Source organism: Zalophus californianus, chromosome 12 (assembly GCF_009762305.2).
Source record: "Zalophus californianus isolate mZalCal1 chromosome 12, mZalCal1.pri.v2, whole genome shotgun sequence".
In the NCBI taxonomy this organism is placed as follows: Eukaryota; Metazoa; Chordata; class Mammalia; order Carnivora; family Otariidae; genus Zalophus; species Zalophus californianus.
Window position 1 is genome coordinate 78,409,631 of NC_045606.1, and position 25,518 is coordinate 78,435,148.

The 25,518-nt window shown below is 38.7% G+C and overlaps 2 protein-coding genes across 2 annotated transcripts in view; both read right to left on the minus strand.

Annotated features, from left to right (window-relative positions):
- Positions 1-25,518, minus strand: part of CADPS2 (calcium dependent secretion activator 2) — a 509,442-nt gene that overhangs the window by 352,774 nt on the left and 131,150 nt on the right.
- Positions 1-25,518, minus strand: part of RNF148 (ring finger protein 148) — a 46,883-nt gene that overhangs the window by 1,577 nt on the left and 19,788 nt on the right. The gene's annotated exons all lie outside the window — the stretch shown is intronic.

Genomic DNA, 25,518 nt, shown 5'->3' on the forward strand with positions numbered 1-25,518 from the left:
GTGCATGTGGTTGGCCACTCACCATTTCTCATGCATGGTTCTATGCTACCCAATATGCTAATCAATGGGCAGTAGGAACAAATCATTCCCACTCTCTCCCAACATTAAATGCTTATCCCAGATTCAACATGAGGACAATAAACATGTTTTAAGATTGATACATTGCCAACATGAAAGACAAATTCAACTTTTCACTAAAATCATTACTAAGAACCTACTATGTGCCAGGTAAACATTAAGCATGGTTCATACACCAGACAGGTAAACAGACACACCTACTGGAGCTTACTATCTGGTGAGGGCAGATTTTAAACACACACACACACACACACACACACACACACACACACACACACGTATAGCTGCAAGTTGTAGCTTATACATTATAAATATGGTTCTGAAAGGAAAACAAGAGTATCAAGAATAATATAAAAGGAGCCAGACTTTAACTAGAGGTGCAAAGCATTCTCCCCTAAGGAAGTGGTACTTAGCCTAAGACTTGAAAGATAAACCAGAATTACCCAAGAAAAGAATAATATATCAGGGAGAGGAAATGGCAGTTTCAAGACCCCAACACAGGAAAGACATAGCAAGTGAAAGGATCTGAAGCAATATATGTTTGGCAAGATGAGAGAAGAGAGTGTGAAAGTTAATGAGAGAGGAAAGCAAATAGCAGTCGGTGTTCAGGGTAGTAAATGTTACACCAAGGATTTTGGATTAGGTCCCAAGGACAAGAGAACCACGTGGGGAGTTCCAAGCTGGGGAGGCAACTTATAAGCATTTCAAAATGCTGACCTGTTAACAAGTGCACTTTGGCTGCCCTACGTGGGAAGTGGATTGGAGGAGGAGAGTAGAGCGGTTAAGATGAGCTTAAGTAGACAGTGGCTTGGACTCCTGAAATGGCGGAGTAGAGAAGCAGAGGAACAGACAGGTCCACTAGTTACTTCAAAGGCTGAATTAACAGATGTGGTAACTGGAAGGGTAGTAGTGGATTGAGGAAAGGATGACCACAACTGTCGCCAATCACCATATTACTTTATTGTTGCAAACCATGGCATCTTTACTGCTTTAAAGATCCTTTAATGCTGGTTTGCTTCTATTTTAAATCTTCACTTGAGTTCTGTTTCAAGGCTTCAAAAAACTGGCAACACTCAAACATTTACTTACTTTATACAGGACATAGCCTATGCCCCAGGCATGCTATAACACCCTGGGGATACAACAACAAAAAACAGACTAAAAGACAAAAAGAGGGCGCCTGGGTGGCTCAGATGGTTAAGCGTCTGCCTTCGGCTCAGGTCATGATCCCAGGGTCCTGGGATCGAGTCCCGCATCGGGCTCCCTGCTCCTTGGGAGCCTGCTTCTCCCTCTGCCTCTCTCTCTCTCTCTCTCTCTCTCTCCCTCTCCCTCTGCCCCTCCAGAACGCATAGGAGCTCTCTTTCTCTTTCTCTCTCCAAAAGTAAATAAATAAATCTTTAAAAAAAAAAAAAATAAAAAAATAAAAGACAAAAAGAAACCAAAGGCATGTTGGAAGAATTTTTTCATTTTGACAAAAACATTTAATTGTACTCCCCAGCCCATAATATTTAAGTTAATATTCATTTTTAAAAGTAAAATTGGAAACAAACTCGTATCATTCATACCATTTTCTTCGAGCATGTTGTAAAGACAGATAAAATGTAGACTTTTCCCAGTTTCAAACCGAGTGAATCCCTGGCCCATTCTATTAACATTGATGAAGTGAAGCCTTACTAAGACAACAGTTTATATCATCACATTAGAGGCTGTCTACATCTGTGATTATTTAACATTTGGGGGTAGGATTTTAAGAAGTAATTCTCTACGTCATGGAAATAAACAGCACAGCATAAGGAATACGGTCAATGGTATTGTAAAGCATGTTTGGTGACAGATGGTAGCTACGCTTGTGAGCAGGGCATCATGTATAAACTTGTCCAAACATGTGTACACCTGAAAGTAATGTAACATTGGGTGTCAACGACACTTGAGAAAAAAAAAAAAAAACCACCAGTGGAATAGAATTTAAAACACTGGAATTACCTCCTTCCAAATTAGTTTATTAAAAAAAAAAAATCACTAACTTGTAGACACCTAATGTACAGCATGGTGACTGTAGTAAATAATAATGTACACTCAAAATTGGCGAAGAAAGCAGACCTCAAGTATCCTTCTCTCTCTCACCCACAAATGGTAACTATGCGAGGGGATGGATATGTTAACTAGCTTAATTGCTAGAATATCAAAATGTATACATATATCAAAACATCACATTGTACACCTTAAATATATACAATTTTTGTTAATTATGCCTCAGTAGAGTTGGTAAAAAAAAAAAAGTAATTCTTTTAGTTTGCTAATTTTTAAGGGTTAAGAGTTTAAACAGTAACTATATTTTGGCTCAAAACATCTCAAATCTCAAGGTTCTTCATATGTTTGAACAGACGGATTTGAAAAGTTTACTATTTTATTTTTCTCACCATAAGGTGAAGTGATTAAGGCAATGATGGAACTTCCCCTGTCTTCTGAGTCTTAGAACAAATGCAACTATAAGAAACAATCCTTTGCCCCCCCCAACACAGTGGTTTCCAAATGGGGGACAACTTTCCCTTTTGAGGGACATCTGGCTATTTCTGGAGATATCTGTCACAATGACAGAGTACTACTGGCATCTACTGGGTAGAGGCCAGGGACAACTTTTAAACATCCCAAAATGCACAAGACAGCCCTGGGAATTAATTAGCTAGTCCTAAAATGTCAATAGTAAGGCTAAGAAACTAATGGAACAGGCTTGGGAGGAAGGAACCATCCCAAAACTCACTTCTCCATGAAAAACAAACACATCTGAGCTCTTATCAGGGAGTAAGTTTTTATAACTGACAATACATCAAAAATGACACCCTTTCCCATTTTCCTTGGAATAGACACAACGGACACCTGCACAAGCAACCTATTAGTCCATGAAGCCTGATTACACACTGCATCCATTTTATCAGGACCAGACCCAAGAGTCTTCTATCCTGGGGCAAGGATGCTTGAATAGAAAAGAAGGGGGAGGGCATGTGGACTGGATGACTGGTGGCTATTCTAATCTGTTCCTTTTAGACAATTTATTCAATATATAGACTTCCTTTCTTTTTAACAGCAAGGTGAAAGAAGTTTTCACTCTGAACTTTGCAGGAGGGTTAAAGAGAACTGACATGGTTGGCTGACCCAGTGGTTCAAAAATCCCCTCCTTCCATCTTGTCATTCTACCTAAGTACATCGGTTTTCGTCTTACGTAGGCTCACATCATGATCCCCCAAGGCAACTACTGTTATTTCACATATCAACAGGCAGAATGGCAGACCATCCAGAAGCACAGAGAGACTTTTCTTCTGCCATATCTCTACAAAACTTGATGTCACTCTGGCTAGCAGTGCTTCATAAACCCATGCCTAATGGGACCCCCTAGAAATCATAGAATTATCATGACAAACTCAGTTAATCACGATTTACCCTGCTGGGGAGAACCCGTCCCCTAGCAGAGCACATGGTGAGGGGGACTGTAAACCTAACTGGTACTCTGCCACCAAGGAAAAAAGGTATAAACTGGAATGTGAGTAGGTAAAACAGCTACAGGCTGTAAATTCCTGAGTTTTACCCAAAGGAACGATACTTAAATAATCATTAACCACAACAAACATGCAATACACACTCTACACTCTGTACTAACAGAAGCCAGAGCCTATATTACAAGGAACACAACATGGCTCCTATGTTAAGGAGGTCATCATCTAGGCAAGAGAAAGGAATTACACACAAATTAGGAATGTGCATGTATATAAACTTCTAGGTTCCAACTAAAATTTCAAGGTTATAATTTTCATTAAGTTGGGGGGTGTGTAAAGCAGGTGATTTCTATTCCTCTGCTATTCATCAACCTTTGTTAAGAATGCTCAAACTTCCAGAAATCTCTACTCTGATGAGAGAAATAGCCAAATATATTCAGATAGCATTGCCCAGATAGTACCTCTAAGATACAGGGAATACTGAAGAAACTTCAATAAATTATTTCGCAAGTCACAGTATCCAGGGCTATGATATTTGAGATCTCCAGGAATCCACAAAACACACTGGATTTGCATTTAAGTTTGAAAACCATGTAGCTTTTCTGCAAGTAATTAAATGCATCATAATGGGATTTGGCAGGAAGAGATTACTGACTCAAAGTCGTTCACAGAGAACCACCAAAAAGCAAATAATGCTGATATTTTCCGAAAGTAGTTATCTTTAAAGATGTTTAAAGATAAAACTAAATCTTAGCTTAACATTATATTTGACTGTAAACTGTTAAGTTCTCATAATGTATTTTCTCAATTTCTCCCATAAGTTAATCACTAGGCTCACATATTCTCAGATAAATGCAATAAAAATTCTTTAATATACAAATGGACTTTCTCCTCTTAATATTTCTGAACCCAGAAAAGAGTTCTGAATATGCTCAAGTGAAATACAGTAAAGTTTAAAAATAACATGAGTTTCTGAACTACCTTGAAAGTCACATACTATGTACTAGGGCAGGTCCAGATGCATGAAAAACCACAAAATTTACTCAGGCTCTTATTATTTATATTAACCAATACAATGACTTTCAATTTCATTAAAGGCTCTGGTAAATAAGTATATTAGAGAAAACAGCCAAAGCAGACACATTTTAAATCACCACATCACTAACCACGATTCCTTCACTAATGTGAGCCAGGATTACTATTCCTTTCTATTTACTGCATGCCTAACAGTCAGACGCATGAACAAAGCTTAGTTGTGTAAGAGCTCCAAAGCTCCAAGAAGCCATCACGACATTGAGGAAGAATACTCACATTTCTCAAACACTTAACACTGGCTCAAAAGAGCTTGTTTGAATGAAGGATTAACACGGTCAGGTTTACCACACTTGAATGAATACTTTCCACTGCTGTAGTTTAGCCTTCAAAATCATTCCCACAGTGTACAATTCTGCAATAGCATCTTATCTAATCTCCCATCACTGTTTTGCTCACCTTGGATTCATTCTGTTGCCAGAGCAACCTATAGGCAGAAAGTAATGAAGTTTACAATGGCATTCATGTTTGCTGAAAACCTTAGATGGCTTGCTCTATCCAAAGGATAATACCAAGCATCTAAGAATGGAATATTAAGCCTCTCCAGCCTGGTCCTCTTTCCTTTCATCCAGCCTAATTTTCTACTATTATCAATCCTGAAATTTATGCTTCCTCAATTCAAACAGCTTACGGCTTCCCAGACTCCTATTGCAGCAGTCACTATATAAAACCTTACACAGGCTTTATCCCTTGTACTAAACTGTCTCTATGGTAGGTACACTGATTGCAAATGACACCAATTACCTCCTTCCCTCTAGTGACACCACCTGCAAGGTGACTTAGCAGGTCCTTCTATCATGGGATTTATTTCTATACCCCTTGAATCTGGAGGGACCGGTGACTTATACAGGTGAACAGACTAGAGCAGGAGTACTGATGTGTCAGTTCTGAGCCTAAGCCTCAGGAGGCCTTATATTCTTCCCCATTCCCCATCTCTTGGAACCCCACCACCCTCAAGTAAAGTAGACTAGCCTAACAGATGAGAAGAAACCTTGGAGGACAGCCTAGGTATCCTAGCTGAGCCTACCTGAGATCAATCTACAGATGGGCCAACATGTGCAAGAGCCTAAGACGAGCAGAGATGTCTATGTGATCATAAAGACGGAGTCTAGGCAAGACCTGAAGACTCACCTAGTCAACCCTAGACTTCTAAGCAGTAACAGATACTGACTCTCATTTTTCAGTTTATGCAAAAAATTGTCCTGATATACAGAGTTTTGGCGTGGTTTATTATGTAGCAGCTGATACAACTCCCTCTACAAAATTATCTATTAATCTCCTTGAGGCCTGGGACTCAAACTTACTCTTTTTTTTCCAGCACTCATCCTCTACCACAATATCTAGCACATCCTAAGTTCTCAGTGAAGGTTGAATAAATTGTTAGTGTCATTATCCTCCATATTTTAACCTATGCTATTCCTCATGCAGTAACATATTTAGTTTTATCTTTACAAAGGTGATAATTTTAGAGCATAACATAGCTAGAAAATGCATCATGAGTTCAATATTTAATTGTTCTGTAGACTAATACTCCACACTGGATTTCCTATAGCCATACTTGAACACAAAGATAAATGAGCTTTTAGGATATGACCCTTTAAACTGTAATGGGTGTAAATCAAACTACATAAATTATAATCCATTCTGCATTCAGAATTCAAGGTTCACATAACTAACACTAAATTGAAAGACAATTTTTTCTTCTCAGTCTACCTAGTTAGAACATAGATTGGTAATCAACAGAGAAGGAACATATTACTAACCAGTCTGAGAAGTAATTGGGGAAAACCTTCACACTGTAACCTTTGCATTAAGGAGGATAGAGGAAGGAGGTAAACATCCTTAAGTAAACACAAGATTAAGGACAATATCGGATGGTATGCTCATCTTTCTTTAATCCTAGGACAAAAGACATCTAAATATTAACTCTATCATTTAGACTGGATTTTTATTTGAAAGGGTGGAGAACAGAGAATATACTCAATAAAAGGGGGGGCATACCAAAACTTGTCCCGTTCTCTTAATAGACTATCTTGCTCCTGTAGTTAACAAGAGCCAACAATGAAGACCAAATGTATATGAAGGCCGCTTTTGAGGCTCTGCCATTTTAAAGTTCTTCTAAACCTTAAAGTAGATTCTAGACCTTTCAAAGCCAAAGTCAGTCATCGAAGGTTTCTAGGTTTTGCCTTCCTAAGACCAGTCCCACTGAGCACAGTTAACTCTGAGTAAGCACTTAGCAGTCAGAAATAGCAGGGTAGAGGTAATTAAGAAGATTTTCCCACTTAGATCGGTTATATTTTTCCAATTCACAGGTCACAAAACCCTTCCTCATTTACAAGGTAATTGAATCCCTCCTGGGAGGCGGCAGATAATCAAAAACAGGGGGATGGAGGCATCATACCCACAGCAACTGTGCCGACGCCCCCAGCTGTGTGCAGACCCACTCCGAAACCCAGTCCTGACCACATGCTCGCTGAGTGAGGTGAGGTGAGGCACACTGAGCCTCAGATTTTTCATCTGTAAGGTGAAGTAATGTCAGCCCCGCAGCACCATGGAGTATCATCAGATGACCACTTTCACATTTATTTGTAAATCACCAAGTACACTGCTGGCGTGGGCCCTCTTTCCCCTTCCCAATTCTACACAGCCTATTTCCCTCCACTTTCCACCAAATAAAGTTCTTCTGAAGCTTTAAGACTAATCTCAGTCTTCCCTTTGCAATCTCCCCAAACGCACCTGCTGCTATGACACACTGTCTTTTGCATCTGACAGTAAATCTTGCCATAGATTGCATGTATGCTTGTGTCTGTTCATACTTTTGCTTGACTTAAAATGTCTTGTGAGGAGCAGTGTTCACTCTTTTTTGTGACACCTGTTTCCTCCCCCTTTGCTGCTGTATTAGCACAGGGGCTAGTACTCAGGGTCCCTGTCAAATGTTTGACTTTTTAAGCATTTATTTTTCAAAATATGAAGACAAGCCAGCAGCTTTGGCAACCTCTGCTTTATAAAGCCACCCATTAAAAAAAAAAAAAAAATATATATATATATATATATAAAAACAGGCAATGATTTGACAAGTCTTTCCTCAGCTAAGAATGACTTTGACAACAGTTGTCCAGAAAAGGCTTATTTAATATCACAGGATCAGAGGCCACCTGACATTTTCTCTCCAAAAGAATTCCATCCACATCTTTGTATTTGAAAAATGGAACATTATACAGCCATAAAGTAACAACTCTTTCTTTTTTAAAATATTTATTTATGTATTTGAGAGAGAGAATGAGATAGAGCACAAGATAGAGCACAAGAATGAGATAGAGCACAGGATCATTACCTGAGCCGAAGACAGTCGCTTAACCAACTGAGCCACCCAGGCACCCAAAAGTAACAACTCTTTCTAATGTATAAGTAGACACCACTGAATTAAAAATCCTTTAGTCTGTGTATCAACATATCTATATACCTCAAGTTATACATCAAATGATTATAACTATCAGATTGATTTTGTAACATTTCAGCACCTCAAAGCCCTAAATCATATCAGCAGTAATACCGAAAACAAAGTTCTAAATGAAACCAACTTTCTCAGCAACCCAGAAGGCTTTCTATTAACACTAGCCAAAATGTAGTCAAATCCTGCAATCCCTAGAAACCTTGATTAAAATCCTAGAATTTCAAGAAAATCTATATTGACATAGAACATCTCGTATCACTTTTCCCCATATAAAATCCACTCTTAAAGACTAGAGACCTAGTATATAAACACCTCTTACCGTCTCCAACTAAACAGCTAACACGATTGTCCATTAGAGAAAGTATTTTGGGATTCACAATAGGTGGTAAGAAAGAGTTTGATTATGATTATTATTTTCCTAGTGTACATGACAAACTTCAAACAAAAGGTCTTTTATGTTCCCTCATACCCAGACACCTCCCATAAAAACAAAGAAGTAAACCTTTTGATAAACTCTCCTGGCATGGTACTGTTCAGTACATTGAAAAGGAGCCTTATTTCACTAATTGTTACATTATTAACCCATATCAAATTCCAAGAACAGCATTCAGGTCACCAATGACTCAAAACTTAATTTGAGAGTTAAGGAAACAAAGGGTTTGTAAAATCCACATAAGAGAATTCATTCTATGCAAGATACAGAGTTGAATTACTTATGTTCCACTAATTGCAATGACACTAAAATTACGGAAGTGGAAAAACTAAATGATTGACATCCCACATAAAGCAGGAGGGAAAGTAGACTGTGGGAAGATGGCAACAGAGCAGGATGACCTTAGGCTTGCCTTGTCCTAGGAATACAACTAGATATCTATGAAATCATACTAAGTACCCCAGAAATCAATCCGAAGACTGGCAGGACAACCTCCATCACTAGACAGAGAAGAAGCCATATCAAAGAAAGTGGGAAGTGCAGAGATGCAGCTTGGGAGAAAAAGGTCACGGACACTGTAATGGGGAGGGAGCTGCAGTTGCAGAGAAGGGTGAGAGACAGACTAAGCACAGAGGGTAGCACATGGAGAAAAATGAACCTCTACGGCAAGTGGCTTGGAACGTGACAGGGTCCAAATTTCATGAGTTCTTGCAACCAGCAGGGCTAAAAGCCTGGAGTTTTAAAGGTCAGCACACTCTGCTCTGGGAGAGCTCAGAGGATCTGGGGGTTGCTATTAGCAAGAAGGAAGGGTAAACAGCCCACAGACATAGAGGGTGGAAATGCCAACCTGAAGAGCACCTGGGGCATACAGTGGGGGAGGTTAGTTGCTCATCTCAGAGGATGTCCCAGAGAGGAAGCATGAAGGGGGAGACCCCTCCAAGAACAAAGGAATGCTTCAGCACCACACAGGGCCACCTGCAGGAACCAGCCAGCACCCACACTCACTATCGAATTGCTTACACCTAAGCCCTGCCCCCATACTCTGGTGGAACTACCCTTCCTGTCACACTTGTCTCAGTCTTGGCCTTAGCAGGACCCTTCTCTCTCAGAAAACTGGCCCAAACCCCCTGCCCACAATGCAACTCCCAATCTAGGAGTTTTTGCACGTCCTGGAAGTCCTCTGTTCTGGTGGCAGCAGAGACAGATCTCATTTCATAAGCACATCAGAGCATACCTACTTAAAACTTGCCACATTCAGACCAGAGACCAAATGATGCCCACAACACACAAAGAGAGCTTCTGCAGAAGACTGGCCTGAAGGAAAAAACAGCCAGGACACGACAGCAGAGTGCATGAAGCACCCACTGAAGACAACCACAGAAGCACCAGACCCTGGGGAAGAGAGCACACTAAACGGCAGGGCACTACCGGACCTCTTCTTCATAAGGTCATTGCTCTCAAGAACAAGAGAAGCAACGGACTTTCCTAACACAGAGAAACAGGCACAGAGACTTTGACAAAATAAGACAGAGAAACGTCCCAAATGAAAGAACAGGACAAGGCCACAGGAGGAGGTCAAAGTGAAACAGATATAAGTAACATGCCTGATGGAGACTTTAAAGCAATGATCATAAGGATACTAACTGGACTTGAGAAAAGAGTGAAAGACATGAGTGAAACCCTTAACAAAGAGATAAAGAATAACATAAAGGGCTCAAAAACCAAAATCAGAAACACGCTTGATGGAATGAACAGCACAGTGGAAGAAACAGAGGAACAAATTAATAACCTAGAAGACAGAGTAATGGAAAGAAATCAAGCTGAACAAAAGAGAGAAAAGGAATTATGCAAAATAAGAACAGGTTTAAGGAACTTGGTGATTCCATCAAACATAGTAACATTCATATTATAGGAGACCCCAAAAAAAGAACAGAGAAAAGGGGACAGAGAATATAATTGGAAGAAATAATGGCTGCAACGTTCCCTAATTTGGGGAAGGAAACCGATATCCAGATCCAGGAGGCACAGAGATCTCCCAACAAAATTAACAAAAGCAGATCCACACCAAGACGTATCATAATTTAATATGGCAAAATGTAGTGATACAGAAAAAACACTAAAAACAGCAAGACCAAAGATGACCCATTATATACAAAGGAAAACTCCATAAAGTTATCAGATTTTTCTGCAGCAGGGTTCCAAGCTAGACAGGAGTGGGATGATATATTCAAAGTGCTGAATGGGTAAAACCTGAAGCCAAGAATACTCTATCCAGCAAGGTTAGCATTCAGAAGAAGAGAAACAATTTCCCAAACAAAAACTAAAGGAGTTCATGCCCACTAAAGCAGCTCTGCAAGAAATATTAAAGGGGACTCTGAGTGGAAAGGGAAACCAAGTGACAGTGTATAAAGGTAGGAAACACAAAAGTATTAGTATTTCTGTATACCTAAAATGTGGGGAGTAAAGAATAGGTTCAAACTTAAAGAACCATCAACTTAATATATACTGCTATATGCATGTTATATATAAACCTAATGACAATGACAAATCAAAAATCACCAATATACATACATATAAAGTACTATTGGCTTTTAGGAATTTCTTTTATATACATTTATGAAATACTGAAGACCAATCAGACTATTAACGGACACTTAGTGCAACTTTTTATAAAGAAAATAATGCTAAAGTAAGACCCAAACTGCTGTCATCACTGAAATTAACAGTTTTCAATATGTTCATATTTTAATTCACAACAGAAAAATGTGTTCCACAACTGGAAACTCCTCATACTTGTGTCAACTGTGAAAAATTTTAAATGTGATGTTATTTTGACAATGTTTTAAATTTTCGAGTCCCATTTTATTCTAATCAGAATTTTTATCAAGATGTTGATCTTTTGTTCTTTGAAACTAGTTTGTCATAACATACTGTGCATAATCACTGTATTTCTAGGACTCTTGCGAACGTGTAGACTGATGTTTACCGCTAAGGGAACGTTTATAAAATAATACTAAATCCAGTATTAGCTGCCTATTTCAGACACTTAATATGTGCAGAGATCCACTGTTACATTTACCACACTGAAGTTTTTTTCTTTTGTTGTTTTAAGAATCACCCTCATTGTTGAAAGTAAATGTACTCTTAGGGTGCAGATATTAGCGTTCCAATAAGCATGTGATTATCTTAAGGTGATGGTAGCGGGAAGATAATCTTGATTCCATTGGGAATCTTAGGTTTTTGTAAATTTATTGGGAAAATAGTTTTTCCTGTACTGCTGAAGTTTCTTTTTGGTAAACAGAATCTTTCTAAAAGAAAAAGCATGAAGGAGAAATTGAGGTGTGCACATATCCTCAAATGACCAGCACTGTATTTGTGAATACTGTGTATCTTGCAATGAACAGTGTGGAAAGCTGTTCATTTTTCAATGTGAAGTAAAAATACTTTCAAGAACTTTAAAAAAATGCAAGGACTAAAAAGAAATCCAAACATACCATTTAAACCAGCAAACAATGAAAGAGAAAATGACAATAAAGGATGAGGGAAAATCTTCAGCAACAAGTAATAAAATGGCAATACATACATATCAATAATTACTTTGAATGTAAAAATGGACTAAAAGCTCCAATCAAGAAGACAGAGTGATGGAATGGATAAAACATAAGACTCATCTATATGATGCCTACAGGAGACTCATTTCGGACCTAAACACACCTGCAGAATGGAAGTGAGGGAATGGAGGGGTGCCTGGGTGGCTCAGTTGGTTAAGTATCGGTCTTTGGCTTAGGTCATGATCCCAGGGTCTTGGGATCAAGCCCTGTGTTTGGCTCCCTGCTCAGCAGAGAGTCTGCTTCTCCCTCTCCCTCCCGCTTGTGCTCTAAAATAAAATCTTTAAAAAAAAAAAAAAAAAGTGAGGGGATGGAGAAACATTTATCATGCAAATGGATGTCAAAAGAAAGCTGGAGTAACAATATCGAAACCAAACAAAATAGACTTTAAAACAGACTGTAACAAGAGACAAAAAAGGACACTATATAATAAAGAAGATATAACAACAAGAAGATATAACAATTTTAAGTATTTATGCACCCAACATGGGAGAACCAAATTAAAAGAGTTAATAACACAAAGGAACTAATCACTAATAATACAAGAATAGGGAACTTTAACACATCAACAGATCATGAAAACAGAAAATCAAGGAAAAATTGACTTTGAATGACACACTGGACCAGATGGATTTAACAGATATATTCAGAACATTCCATCCTAAAACAACAGAATACATTTTTCAACTGCACATGGAACATTCTCCAGAACAGATCACATATTGGGCCACAAGACAAGTCTCAACAAATTAAAAAAGATCCAAGTCTTAGCATGCATCGTTTCTGACCACAACAGCTATGAAACTAGAAGTCATCCACAAGAAAAAAATCCGGAAAGACCACAAAAAACATGAGGGTTAAATAACTTACTACTAAACAATGAATGGGGCAACCAGGAAATGAAATTAAAAAGTACGAGGAAGCTAATGAAAACAATGGCTCAAAACCTTTGGGATGCAGACATATATTAAAGGAGGAGGAGATAAGATGGTGGAAGTAGTAGGGGGACCCTGAGCTTGCCTCATCCCTTGAACACATCTAGATCAGCATCAAATCATTTTGAACTACTAGGAAAATGATCAGAGGATTAAAAAAACAATTGGCACAACCGGAGGGAGAGAACATGGCCAACAGGAGGTCTGGAGACATGAACTGGGGGAGAGAAAAGCCACAGTGCTGTGAAGGGGAGGGAGCCCCCTTCTGTGGAAAGAGGTCAGGGAGGGAGGGAGAACAGTGCACAGGGATCAGGCAAGATGTATTAAAAAAAAAAAAATACCATGATCAAGTGAGATTTATTCTTGGATTGTAAGCATGGTTCAACATTGACAAATCAATGTAACACATCAATAAGAGAAAGAATCAAAACTGTGTGGTCATTTCAATAGACACAGAGAAAGCATTTGACAAAGTACAACATCCATTCAGGATAAAACCCTCAGCAAAGTCGGTTTAGAGGGAACATACCACAACATAATAAAGGCCATCTATGGGGCGCCTGGGTGGCTCAGTCATTAAGTGTCTGCCTTCGGCTCAGGTCATGATCCCAGGGTCCTGGGATCGAGCCCTGCATTGGGCTCCCTGCTCAGTGGGAAGCCTGCTTCTCCCTCTCCCACTCCCCCTGCTTGTCTTCCCTCTCTGTGTCTCTCTCTGTCAAATAAATAAATAAAATCTTTAAACAATAAATAAATAAATAAAGGCCATCTATGAAAAACCCAGTGCTATCATCCTCAATGTTCCCTAAGGTCAGGAACGAGAAAAGAATGTCCATTCTCACCACTTTTAGTTTGTTTTTTTTTGTTTTGTTTTGGGTTTGTTTTTTTAAAAGATTTTTCTTATCTTCACACCCAATGTGGGGCTCAAACCTACAATCCTGACATCAAGAGTCACATGCTTTAATGACTGAGCCAGCCAGATGCCCCTCCCTCTCAACTTTTATTCAACATAGTACTGGAAGTCCTAGCCATAGCAATTAGACAAGAAATAAAAGGCATCCAAATCAGTAAGGACAAAGTCAAACTTCCACTATTTGCAGATGACATGATACTATCTACAGAAAACCCAGAGGACTCCACCAAAAAACTGCTTGAAATGATAAGCAAATTCAGTAAAGTTGCAGAGTACAAAATCAATCTACAGAAATCTGTTGCACTTCTCTACACCAATAATGAAGCAGCAGGAAGAAATTAAGAAAACAATCCCATTTATAATTGCACCTAAAATACAAAACCTAGGAATAAGCCTAAATAAAGAGATGAAAGACCTGTACTCTAAAAACTGTAAATCACTAATGATTAAAGAAATTGAACATGATACAAAGAAATGGAAAGACATTCCATACTCATGGATTGAAAGAACACATTGTTAAAATGGCTATACTACCCAAAGCAATCTACACATTTAACACAATCCCTATCAAAATACCAAGAGCATTTTTCACAGAACGAGAACAAATAATCCTAAAATTTGTATGGAACCACAAAAGACCCTGAATACCCAAAACAATCTTGAAAAAGAAAAGCAAAGCTGGAGGCATCACAATTCTGGACTTCCAAGTTATATTACAAAGCTGTAGTAATCAAAATGGTATGGTACCGGCACAAAAAGACATACATAGACAAATAGAACAGATTAGAAAATCCAAAATTAAACCCATAATTACATGGCCAATTAATCTTTAACAAAGCAAGAAACAATATCCAATGAGAAAAAGACAGTGTCTTGAACAAATGTTGGGAAAATTGGACAGCTATCAGCAGGAAAATGAAACTGGACCACTTTCTTACACAATACACAAAAATAAACTCAAAATGGATTACAGACCTAGATGACACGTAAAACCTTAAAAGTCCTAGAAAAGAGCACAGGCAATAATTTCTCTGACATCAACCACAGCAACTTTTCTCTGGACAGATGTCCTGAGGCAAGGGAAACAAAAGCAAAAACAAACTATTGGGACTATATCAAAATAAAAAGCTTCGGCACAGTGAAGGAAGCAATCAATGCAACTAAAAGGCCACTTAAGGAATGAGAGAAGACATTTCCAAATAACATATCTAATAAAGGGTTATTATACAAAATATATGAAGAACTTACACAACTCAACATCTCAAAAGCAAATGATTAAAAAATGGGCAAAAGACATGAATAACTATTTCTCCAAAGAAAATATATAGTTGGCCAAAAAAAAAAAAAGAAAGAAAACATATAGTTGGCCAACAGACACATGAAAAGATGCTTATCAAGGAAATGCAAACTGAAACTATGGGAGGTTATCACTTCACACTTGTCAGAATAGCTAAAATTAACACCACAAACAACAGGTGTCAGTGAGGATGTGGAGAAAAAAAAAAAAATCTTCTTACACAGTTGGTGGGAATGCCACTGTAGAAAACAATGTGGAGGTTCCTCAAAAACTTAAAAACAGAACTACCCTACTATCCAGCAATCACACTACTGGGTATTTACCCAAAGAATACAAGAACACTAATACAAAGGGGTGCATGCACCCCTGTTTATAGCAGCATTTCTTACAGTAGCCAAGATAGAGAAGCAGCATGAGTATCCATCAATTGATGAAGATGTGGCGCGCATGCGCGCGCGCGCACACACACACACACACACACACTCACTCTCTCTCTCTCTCTCTCTCTGGAATATTATTCAGCCATAAAGAATGAAATCTTGCCATTTGGAATGATATGGATGGACCTAAAGAGTATTATGCTAAGTGAAAAAAGTCAGGGAAATACCATCTGATTTCACTCGTGTAATTTAAGAAACAATGCACATGAGCAAAAGGGGCAAAAAGAAAAAAAAGACAAACTAAGACACAGACTTAACTATAGAGAACAAACAGATGCTTACCAGAGGGGAGGTGGGTAGGATGAAATGGGGGATGGGGTAAATAGAGGTGATGGGGATTAAGGAATGCATCTGTTGTGATGAGCACCGGGTGATTAAAATAAAACTTTTAAAAAAGAGTGAAAGTGAGAGTTAACCTGAAAATACATGTGAGCGACAGTCTCTTTACCTCCAAGTATATAAAGTTAACATTTTCTATCCTCTCTACAACTTATTAAGTTATTTCTAGTGGTCTTCAGTTTTTCCTTTTAAATTCTCTAGAAAACTGAATACTTTTCTTTCATCGATCACAGAATAAAATCAAACAAGAAGTAGGGCCATAGGTGAAACAATTATAGAAAGAACCCATGAAAAACTAGGAAGACAGACACACAAAATTTGTGGGTTTACATATGTGTCTCAGAAATATGCAGGATGGGCTACTGAGTTCGAGACACAGAGTGAGAGCAAATTAGACAAAACCCACTGCCATGTACAGGAATAAAAATTACTCTCAAGGTTATTAGTATAGTTGTCTTACAAACTGTTCTAGCTAGTATTTCAACTATAGTACTTCTATAATTTGTTGAAATATAGTGATTTATAATGCTACTGCTATGAACACAAGCTCCAATTTGAGTCTTTACTGAATGTTGGTGATTAGCACTTTAGATATTTTACTATTCACAATACAATGAGGTAAACTATAATCTCCATGCTATAAATGAGAAAACTGAAATCAAGTAATCTATTAAACACCATAGAAGTAGTTACATAGATTAATCAAGATTTGACCCCAAAGTCCACATGAATGTCTCATAGCCTAATTACTTGTTTTTATAACTAGGTCCAGATGCACAATTATTTTCCATATTAGATACTGGCCAAGAGCAACTTTTTCCGATACTGAGTCCCCCACTTTAATATTTAAAATCTTTTTTTTTTTTAAGATTTTATTTATTTGACAGAGAGAGACAGCGAGAGCAGGAACACAAGCAGGGGGAGTGGGAGAGGGAGAAGCAGGCTTCCCGCTGAGCAGGGAGCCCGATGTGGGACTCGATCCCAGGACCCTGGGATCATGACCTGAGCCGAAGGCAGACGCTTAACGACTGAGCCACCCAGGCGCCCTAATATTTAAAATCTTAACGGACTATAGGAAATGTACTGTTGGGGTTTTACCACAAGTATCAGCTATGATGCCATCTGTAACATGGAACAGTGCTCATTGACAATTAGGTACACATTTTGTCCTTCAACTCCATTAAAAAGGTTAATCATAGAAAATTCAAATTGGGGGGAGTTGTTTGCTTTTAATTTAAGATGCAATATTAAAAACAGAATTTTAGAATACTCAGGTACTCATCACCCAACTTCAATGATTCTTAACATCTTGGACACACATTCAGTTTCCAGATCTGTGTAACAAAATACCACAGACTGAATGCCTTGAAACAGGATTTTTTTTTCCCCCTCATAGTTCTGGAAACTAGAAACAGAAAATTAAAGAAGTGTTGGCAGGACTGGTCCCTACTGCAAGCTCAAAGAGAAGCTGGTCCATGCTTTTCTACCACATTCTGGTGGTTCCCAGCAATCCTTAGTCCCTTGGCTTACAGACATGTCACTCCCATGTCTGAACCTGTGTTCATCTTTTCAAGATGTTCTCTCCCCTGGAGCTCTTTTTCCTTCTGACAATAGTAGCCATAGGAATTAAGAGCGTACTCTACTCCAGTATACCCTCACCTTCATTACATCTGCAACAATCCTATTTCCAAATAAAGTCACATTCTGAGGATCTAAAGAATCTGAATTTGGGAGAACACTATGCAACTCTGTACAGTATGTCTTTTTTAAGGAAATCAGAAGCCCTTTATATATACCCAAAACAATAATCGAGAGTTCCAGAGATAAACCCCATTCTGAATATGCTAATTTTAGTAAGCATTATGTGCATGTATTTATAGAAAGTTACACTACATATTATACAACTATAAATAGAACTATACTATACAAATCATTTTCCAATTTTTTTGATGTCTGAGATTTACCGATTTTATAGTATTCTACTGTATAAACAGGTCATGCTTTATATTTATTCACTCATCTATTGATAAGTATTTGAGCTGTCTTCCCTTCTTTAACGTTGCAAACAATGTCACAATGGACCTTTCTGTATGGGTTTTCTCGTGCTTGAATTTCTCTAAAGTACACCCTGGAAGTTCAATCTCCAGGTCATAAGGTATAGGCACTAGGCTTCTAGAAACTGAGCAGAATGTTTACAAAGATTTACAACTTAAGCCAGAAGCATGTAAGTCCTCATTCCCCTATACCCTTATTAAAATTTCATTTTTTTTTCAAATTTGCCAAACTGAAAGACAAATGGTAGCTCATTTTAATCTGAATATCCTTGATTACTAGGAATGTTAATCATCTCTTGATTTCGTAGTGGGTTGAATTACTCCAAGATATATCTGACATCCCTGTCAAATCTCCAGAGCTTGTGAATGTTACTTCTGTTGAAAAAAAGTCTCTGCAGATAAAATTAAGGATCTTGAAATGAAGAAATCCTCTTCAATTACCAGGTGGGTCCAAATCCAATGACAAGAGTCCTTATGAGACACAGGGAAGATTTGACAGACAGGAAGGTGGCAATATTAAAATGAAGGCAGACTCCGGAGCGACAGGATCAGAAGGCTGAGGAAGACAATGCAAAAGGACACCAAAAGCAGGAAGCAGCTTTGAAGGAGTCTACCCTAAACCTTTGAGAGACTGGAGCCTTGCTTACATCTTGATTTCAGATGTCTAACCTCCCAAACTAGGAGAATAAGTTTATTTTTTTTTAAAGATTTTATTTGGCAGAGAGAGAGCGAGAGAGGGAACACAAGCAGGGGGAGTGGGAGAGGGAGAAGCAGGCTTCCCGCCGAGCAGGGAGCCCGATGAGGGGCTTGATCCCAGGACCCTGAGACCATGACCTGAGCTAAAGGCAGACGCTTAATGACTGAGCCACCCAGGTGCCCTAGGAAAATAAATTTAAGCCAGTTTGTGGCAACTGTTACAGCAGCTACATAAAATTATTACAGTTTATTAACCACTTAGATTTCCTATTCTTTGAATTGTTATTCATATCCTTTACTCATTCTGTTCAGGGACTGTTTGCTTTTTCATACAGATGTACAGGAGTTACATATATTTTAGGTATTAAGCCTATGTTGATTATAGGCTTGTTGTTCGTAATACCATCTGTTTAATCTGGCCCCCTTGTTTAGTCCTATGAAGTATTTCAGCTTTTAAAATTTCACTTCAGTTTGTGCCTTCTTTGCCTTAAAAATCCTGTCATCCTTTGTTTTCTTTCCCTTTTTCCTCAAAGTTCTTGATTTTCGCATTTCTGTATTTAATGTGTAGAATGTATTTGCGCAGAGTGTGAGGGCAGAATCCAGTATTATCTTTAACTTCTATGGGTAGCCAATTATCCTAGTAATGTTTATTTATCAGTCCATCATTTCATTAAAAGTTTATAATGCCACTTGTGAAACCTGTTTACATCTACGCATGGGTTTATTTATGACCTATTATGACACTATTAATAGTGAGTGGAGATAAACAAGCCATCTCAGTTACACTCACTTGACCCTGGTAGGGCAAATCTCCCCACGCCTTTTCTCCTCTTCTGCATCATCTTGGCTATTCTTGATCCTTTGGCTTTTCCATATAAGTTTCAGTATCAACTTATCAAGTAATGTAAGACAAAGCAAAATCCTGTTGGAGATTGTCATTGAAATGACTTCCTCACTACATGGATAGGTTAACTGGCAAGTTAGGACATCAAATCCTCCCATTCAGAAACAAGTTCTGTATGTTCATTAATACTTCATAGTATCTCTCCCCTGGGGCCTTGCAGTCAGATTTATATCTAACAGGTACTTTAGGTTTTAATGCTTTTGAGAATTATTTTTTCTTACTGCCATCTTCTGCTAGGTTAACAAAAGTGCTACAGGTTTCTGTATGTCTGTCTAGTTTGCATCCAGCAATCGAAGTCATTAATGTTTTTGTACCTTCTCAATAGCTCATCCCGAAATGGTCTAGGTAGAAAACACAGCACCCACACTTATGAATATTTTACCTTTCCACGTTTAAGGACTCTTTCATATCCGCAGTTACTAGAAGTACATTATAGTAAGGGAGGGTGTAACGGAGGGTAGCATTTCTTGTCTTATTCCTGATTTTCTTTTGAAAACTTCAAGTCTTCATCATTAACTATGATACTTTCTGTAAATTTCTGATATTCAAGAATCTTTTTAGTGCCCATTTTTATCTTGGATATTTTTATCCTGAACACATGTTGAATTGTATTAATGCCATTTGTTATATTAATATAATCATGATCTTTCTCTTATCTTATTAATAGTTTTTCTAATATTGACTCACCCACTCATGATATACAGCACTGAAATTTAATATTTTATTAAGGATTTTTGTATCCATATAAAAAGACTGATGTTGGGGCCCCTGGGTGGCTCAGTTCTTAAGCGTCTGCCTTCAGCTCAGATCATGATGCCAGGGCCCTGGGATCGAGCCTCACATTGGGCTCCCTGATCCACAGGAAGCCTGATTCTCCCTCTCCCACCCCCCGTGCTTTTGTTCCTGCTCTTGCTATCTGTCAAATAAATAAAATCTTTAAAAAACACAAAAAAGACTGATGTTTAGTTTTCTATTCTTATATTTTTCAAATATGGTTTGTACAAAGATATACTAGCCTTATCAAAAAAATTCCTTCTAACTTCCAGAACAGTTATTAATAACTTCTCTCTCTTCCACTCCCCCTGCTTGTGTTTCCTGTCAAAAAAATAAAATCTTAAAAAAAAAACCCAACTTAACTCGAATTGTGCTATCTGTGCTTGTCTAATTGCGCTTATTCATGCATTTTTTTCATTAATCTTGGTAGCATTTGTCTCACGAGTCTATGATAACTAGACTTCAGTGTTTTACTACCTTTATTTATGTTTACTACTTTCAAGTTTATTCTTTGTGGCTATTATCTACAGAATTAAATACCCAGACTCAGCAATACAGCAGCTACCGGAGGCAACGGTATATTTAGTGAAGACTCTAGCAGAGACAGAAAAGTAAAAGTTAAACGTTTAAGGAAACAAACAAACAAACAGCCTTGGTTTTAGTGTTCTCAAGATGCTATTCAGTCCATGGCAGATGTTCTGACTTTGACCTGTGAACCTAAACAGTCCCATTAAAAGGTAGAAGTTAACACTCTGAATTTACTAAGTAGGTGGTGGAAGAACCCATCTTCACTTTGAGAATGCCATTTAAGACACTGCTTCCTTCTTAGCAATGATGAATGTCTGTTAGCAGGTTTCAGGATTCTTGAGCTCTTCCATCATATATAAAACCTCCTAACTTGCAAATACCCTTTACCCACCCCCAGGACTAAATAGCATGGGTGTTCTCTCCAGTGACATGACTTACCCTTTAGTAAGCGAACATTATTGGACTGTCCACTGTTACTAGTTAGGATTGATTAGGCCTTATAATCCTGCCTCCTGGAGAAGGTTTGGCTGGTGGAGAAAACCTATGGAAAAACAGCATGAATCCAAATTTGGCTCATCTATAAGCCACACAGGATTTGCCTTGCAATTGTTCTGCCTATACCTCAAAGACATGAAAAGATTCTCTTCCACATACCTATGCCTAGGAAAACACCAGCCTTATTCTAGGCCTGTGTACCAGGGCCACCTGTGTGGCCCACTTGCAGTTCCAACTGAGTGCATGCTCCTTTGAGTAAGGTCTACAGTGTAAATACAGCCCCGCCTCTAAATAAAGAGGTGCTTTCCCATGGACAAAACCAGCTATCCTCACCTGTCATGCTCAAAAAATTCTCCAAAATATAAGGCTTAAAACTTTCACACAACCTGTGAGGAAAAGCAAGTTCTACAACTATAAAACACAAGAAGTACACAACTCTGAAGTAGAAATTCCAATTGTCTACTCTTAGTAATATACCACTGAAGCTTAAAGTCATCCCTGTGACCCTAACAGAGACATTAAGAACAACATGATCATGATCCCACAGATTTTACTAAGGGCCATATATTTCATACACATTTCAACATGAAAATTTTTTTTTTCCAAAAGTTTACAATGAATTCATTTGGAGCAAATCTGATCTGAAGCACTGTGAGTCTATTTATAGCCACTCCATGTGGAAGAAAATGTTTAGTTTCTACGTGGAATGCGAACACGCTTTTTATTCTAAGAAAACTTTAAATTTTGACAATCTAACACACGTGTTCTAATTTTTCGATATACCAACAAAATTTGGCACTTAAGGGAAATTTATAATGAACTAAATGGCAAAACAAAGATTTTAAAGTGCAAGTAATCTTTCCTAATATTAACTGTTCTGTACATTTAATATTTTTGAATTCAAGTATGACAGATTCCCAGGTTATTTCCATCTGGCATTATCACTTTTTACCCCTTTGCATTAATTTTCCAAACAGCTTCAAGAACCCAATTAAGAAGTTTTCTCCTCTTCTCAGTTTGGTCCCGCCAAACAAGCAAAATAGGACAGATATTTAGTAGCAATGCCTAAATAACCTGGCAACTTCAAAAATGTGTAAATTGAAGGTACAAAACCATTTTATTATTTTTTCTTTTAGAGAGCACACGCATGAGGAGGGGAGAGGGGCAGAGGGAGAGAGAGACTCTTAAGCAGGCTCCACGCCCAGCACAGAGCCTGATGTGGGGCTCGATCTCACAACCCCAAGATCATGACCTGAGCTGAAATCCAGAGTTGGACACTTAACCGACAAGAGCCACCCAGTCATCCCAAAGGTACAAAGACATTTTTAAAAAACATTCTTGTGGATAAGTCTTAATTTTTAAGTGAAAACATTAAATGGGTAAGACCATATAAAAGTTTTCTACACAAATTATAAACATGACATAAAAGTGGCAGAAACTTTCTTCTCCCAATGAGACTACAAATTGGCTAACAGTTAATACTTAGATTTTCCATGTGGAAGTTATCTTATAAATGAAAAATTAATTTTCATACCCTAAAGTTAATAGTAATAATGAAGTAGCTTTAAAATAATGTGTAAACAGTCTACTGTAGAAAATCTTACACAACATTTAGCAGCTGAAATCTTACCATCTTTTAGCTCCAAGGGCCTTAAATTTAAGAATGCACCCCGGAAAGAACAATCATTTTACTCATGTAGTAAAATTACTGGGCAGAAAATAATGAAATACTCCTTATCTGTATTATATTCCACATTTTTAAATACACATTTAAGGTTTACTAAGGTAGAAACTTTGTGTAGTTTATGTGACGGTCACTATGCAATTCAATCATTACATTCTTCCTCTGACAACGCCAGCAACTTCATATTCCATGTTCCCCATTATATTCCCACACATCTATAAATCTTCTGCCATGGAAAAATCATGAGAGGATAAGGGAGAAGTGGAAGGACGATGGAGAGAGGAGGGAGGATTGCAGGATGTGAGCAGGGAGCGCAGTCCTACAGGACAGGTAGTGTTCTCTGGATAAGGAAGGTGGCAAGAGCCAACAGGGCAGAGGATAATGAAAAGCAAAATGCACAGGTTATCTTCAGCAACTCCTGTTTCTCTCCCCAATGATGACTAGTCAAGTATGTAAGAGGCAATTTACTGAAATGAGGTGCTATGATTTGAAGGCTTGTGTCCCACCAAATTCCTAAGTTGAAATCCTAGCACCCAATGTGATGGTATTAGGAGGTGGGGCCTTTGGAAGACTTAAGTCCTGGGTGTAGAGCCCTCAATGATGAGATCAGGGCTCTTAGACTTCACGGAGCTCCCTAGCCCCTTCCACTCTGAGGACACAGCAAGAAAGCACCACCTGTGAACCAGGAAGCAGTTCCTCGCCAGCCACCCCACTGTATCTGCCAGAACCATATCTTCGACTTCACAGTCTACAGAACTTCAAGAAATAAGTTTCTGTTTGTTGTTTTAAGTCACCCAGTGTATGGTGTTTTAGTCCATTCAGGCTGCTAGAACAAGACAAAGATAAAAAAAAAACTGTCAACAAACTGATCAAACATGCAAGCACTATAACGCGACACTGAAAAGAATGAGAACACACTATGGAGCAGAGAAGTGCAACAACCACAGACTCAGTGACAATGAGGGGAGCCAAGGACCTGAACTGTCCACTAGTTTGACAGAGCAGTGAACAGAAGCAAATAAACCTCTTTCTCACACAGAATTTGGCCAGGAATCTAAAGTCAAGGTGCATTTGATCTTGTTTTTATCTCCAACCTGCTGCATTTACAATAATCACTTGCCACTTATTAGTTCAATAGTAAAAAATCTTCAGGGACTGCTACCTGATGCCATCTTAAGTGTAACAATTTTGAAGAGGCTAAGTTTAAAAAAAAAAAAAAAAAGCAGCAGCCAAGATGCAAATCCCTCTATGTTCTAAGGACTTAGCCTCCTTCGCATACTTGGTGACAGCCATGGGCAAACCAGGGTCTCCAGTGTGGGAAGGAGAGGGGCCAGGAGTCACTTCAGAGGCGGGGGGTGGGGGGGTGGGGGGGTGGGGCAGGGGCAGAGCTGAGTATACAGAGAGCTCTTTAGAGTGGGTGGAGGAAGTACGGGAAAAGAAGGGGAAGGGAAGGAGGAAGGCAGGCCAAAGGGGTGAAAGAGAAAAGTGCCAGTCTGACTGAGGTGTGCAGCTCTGCATGGAGGGGAGCCAGCAGGGAAGTCTCCCAAACAGCCCTTCTCTCTGCTCCCTAGCTTGTTCAAATCATCTACTTTCTCCATGCTGCAAGGAAATAAGGGGGGGGCAAGTTCACACTGCCCCTCCTCACTCTGAGTGCCCAACTAGAGCACACAGTGAAGCCACTTTTAAAAACAAAGGCTCCCAGGCACAGAAAGAGGGAGGGAAGCTGGCCTCCTTTTCTTCCCAACATGGACAGAACTGACGTGAAGTCTATTTAATGCCTCACCTCTTGAAGGACCTTCATAATCCATCTATAATGTTCACTGCCTTTTTTTTTTTTTTTTAAGATTTTATTTATTTTTCAGAGAGAGAGCATGAGCAGCGGGGAACGGCAGACAGAGGGAGAAGCAGGCTTCCCGCTGAGCAGGGAGCCTGACGTGGGACTCAATCCCAGGACCCCAGGATCACGACCTGAGCCAAAGGCAGATGCTTAACTGACTGAGCCACCCAGGCGTCCCTATAATGATCACTGCTTTAACACCTATCCCTGCTATACTAGATGTGCATATAATTTTACAAGAAAAGCAGAATATAGGGGAATTTAATTCCCATCCTGGCCTATGTGACATAGAAACTTTCAGAACAGAGAAAACTAGTCAAGCTAAAATCCCAGCAGTAATAAAAGATTAAATAGAGTCCAAGCTGACTGAAAAAAAAAAATCACATAAGAAATCATCACTTACTGCTTCATCAAAATCATGTGAAGATTAAAGCCCATTGGGTAAGGAAAAATTTCCTTTGCAACTATT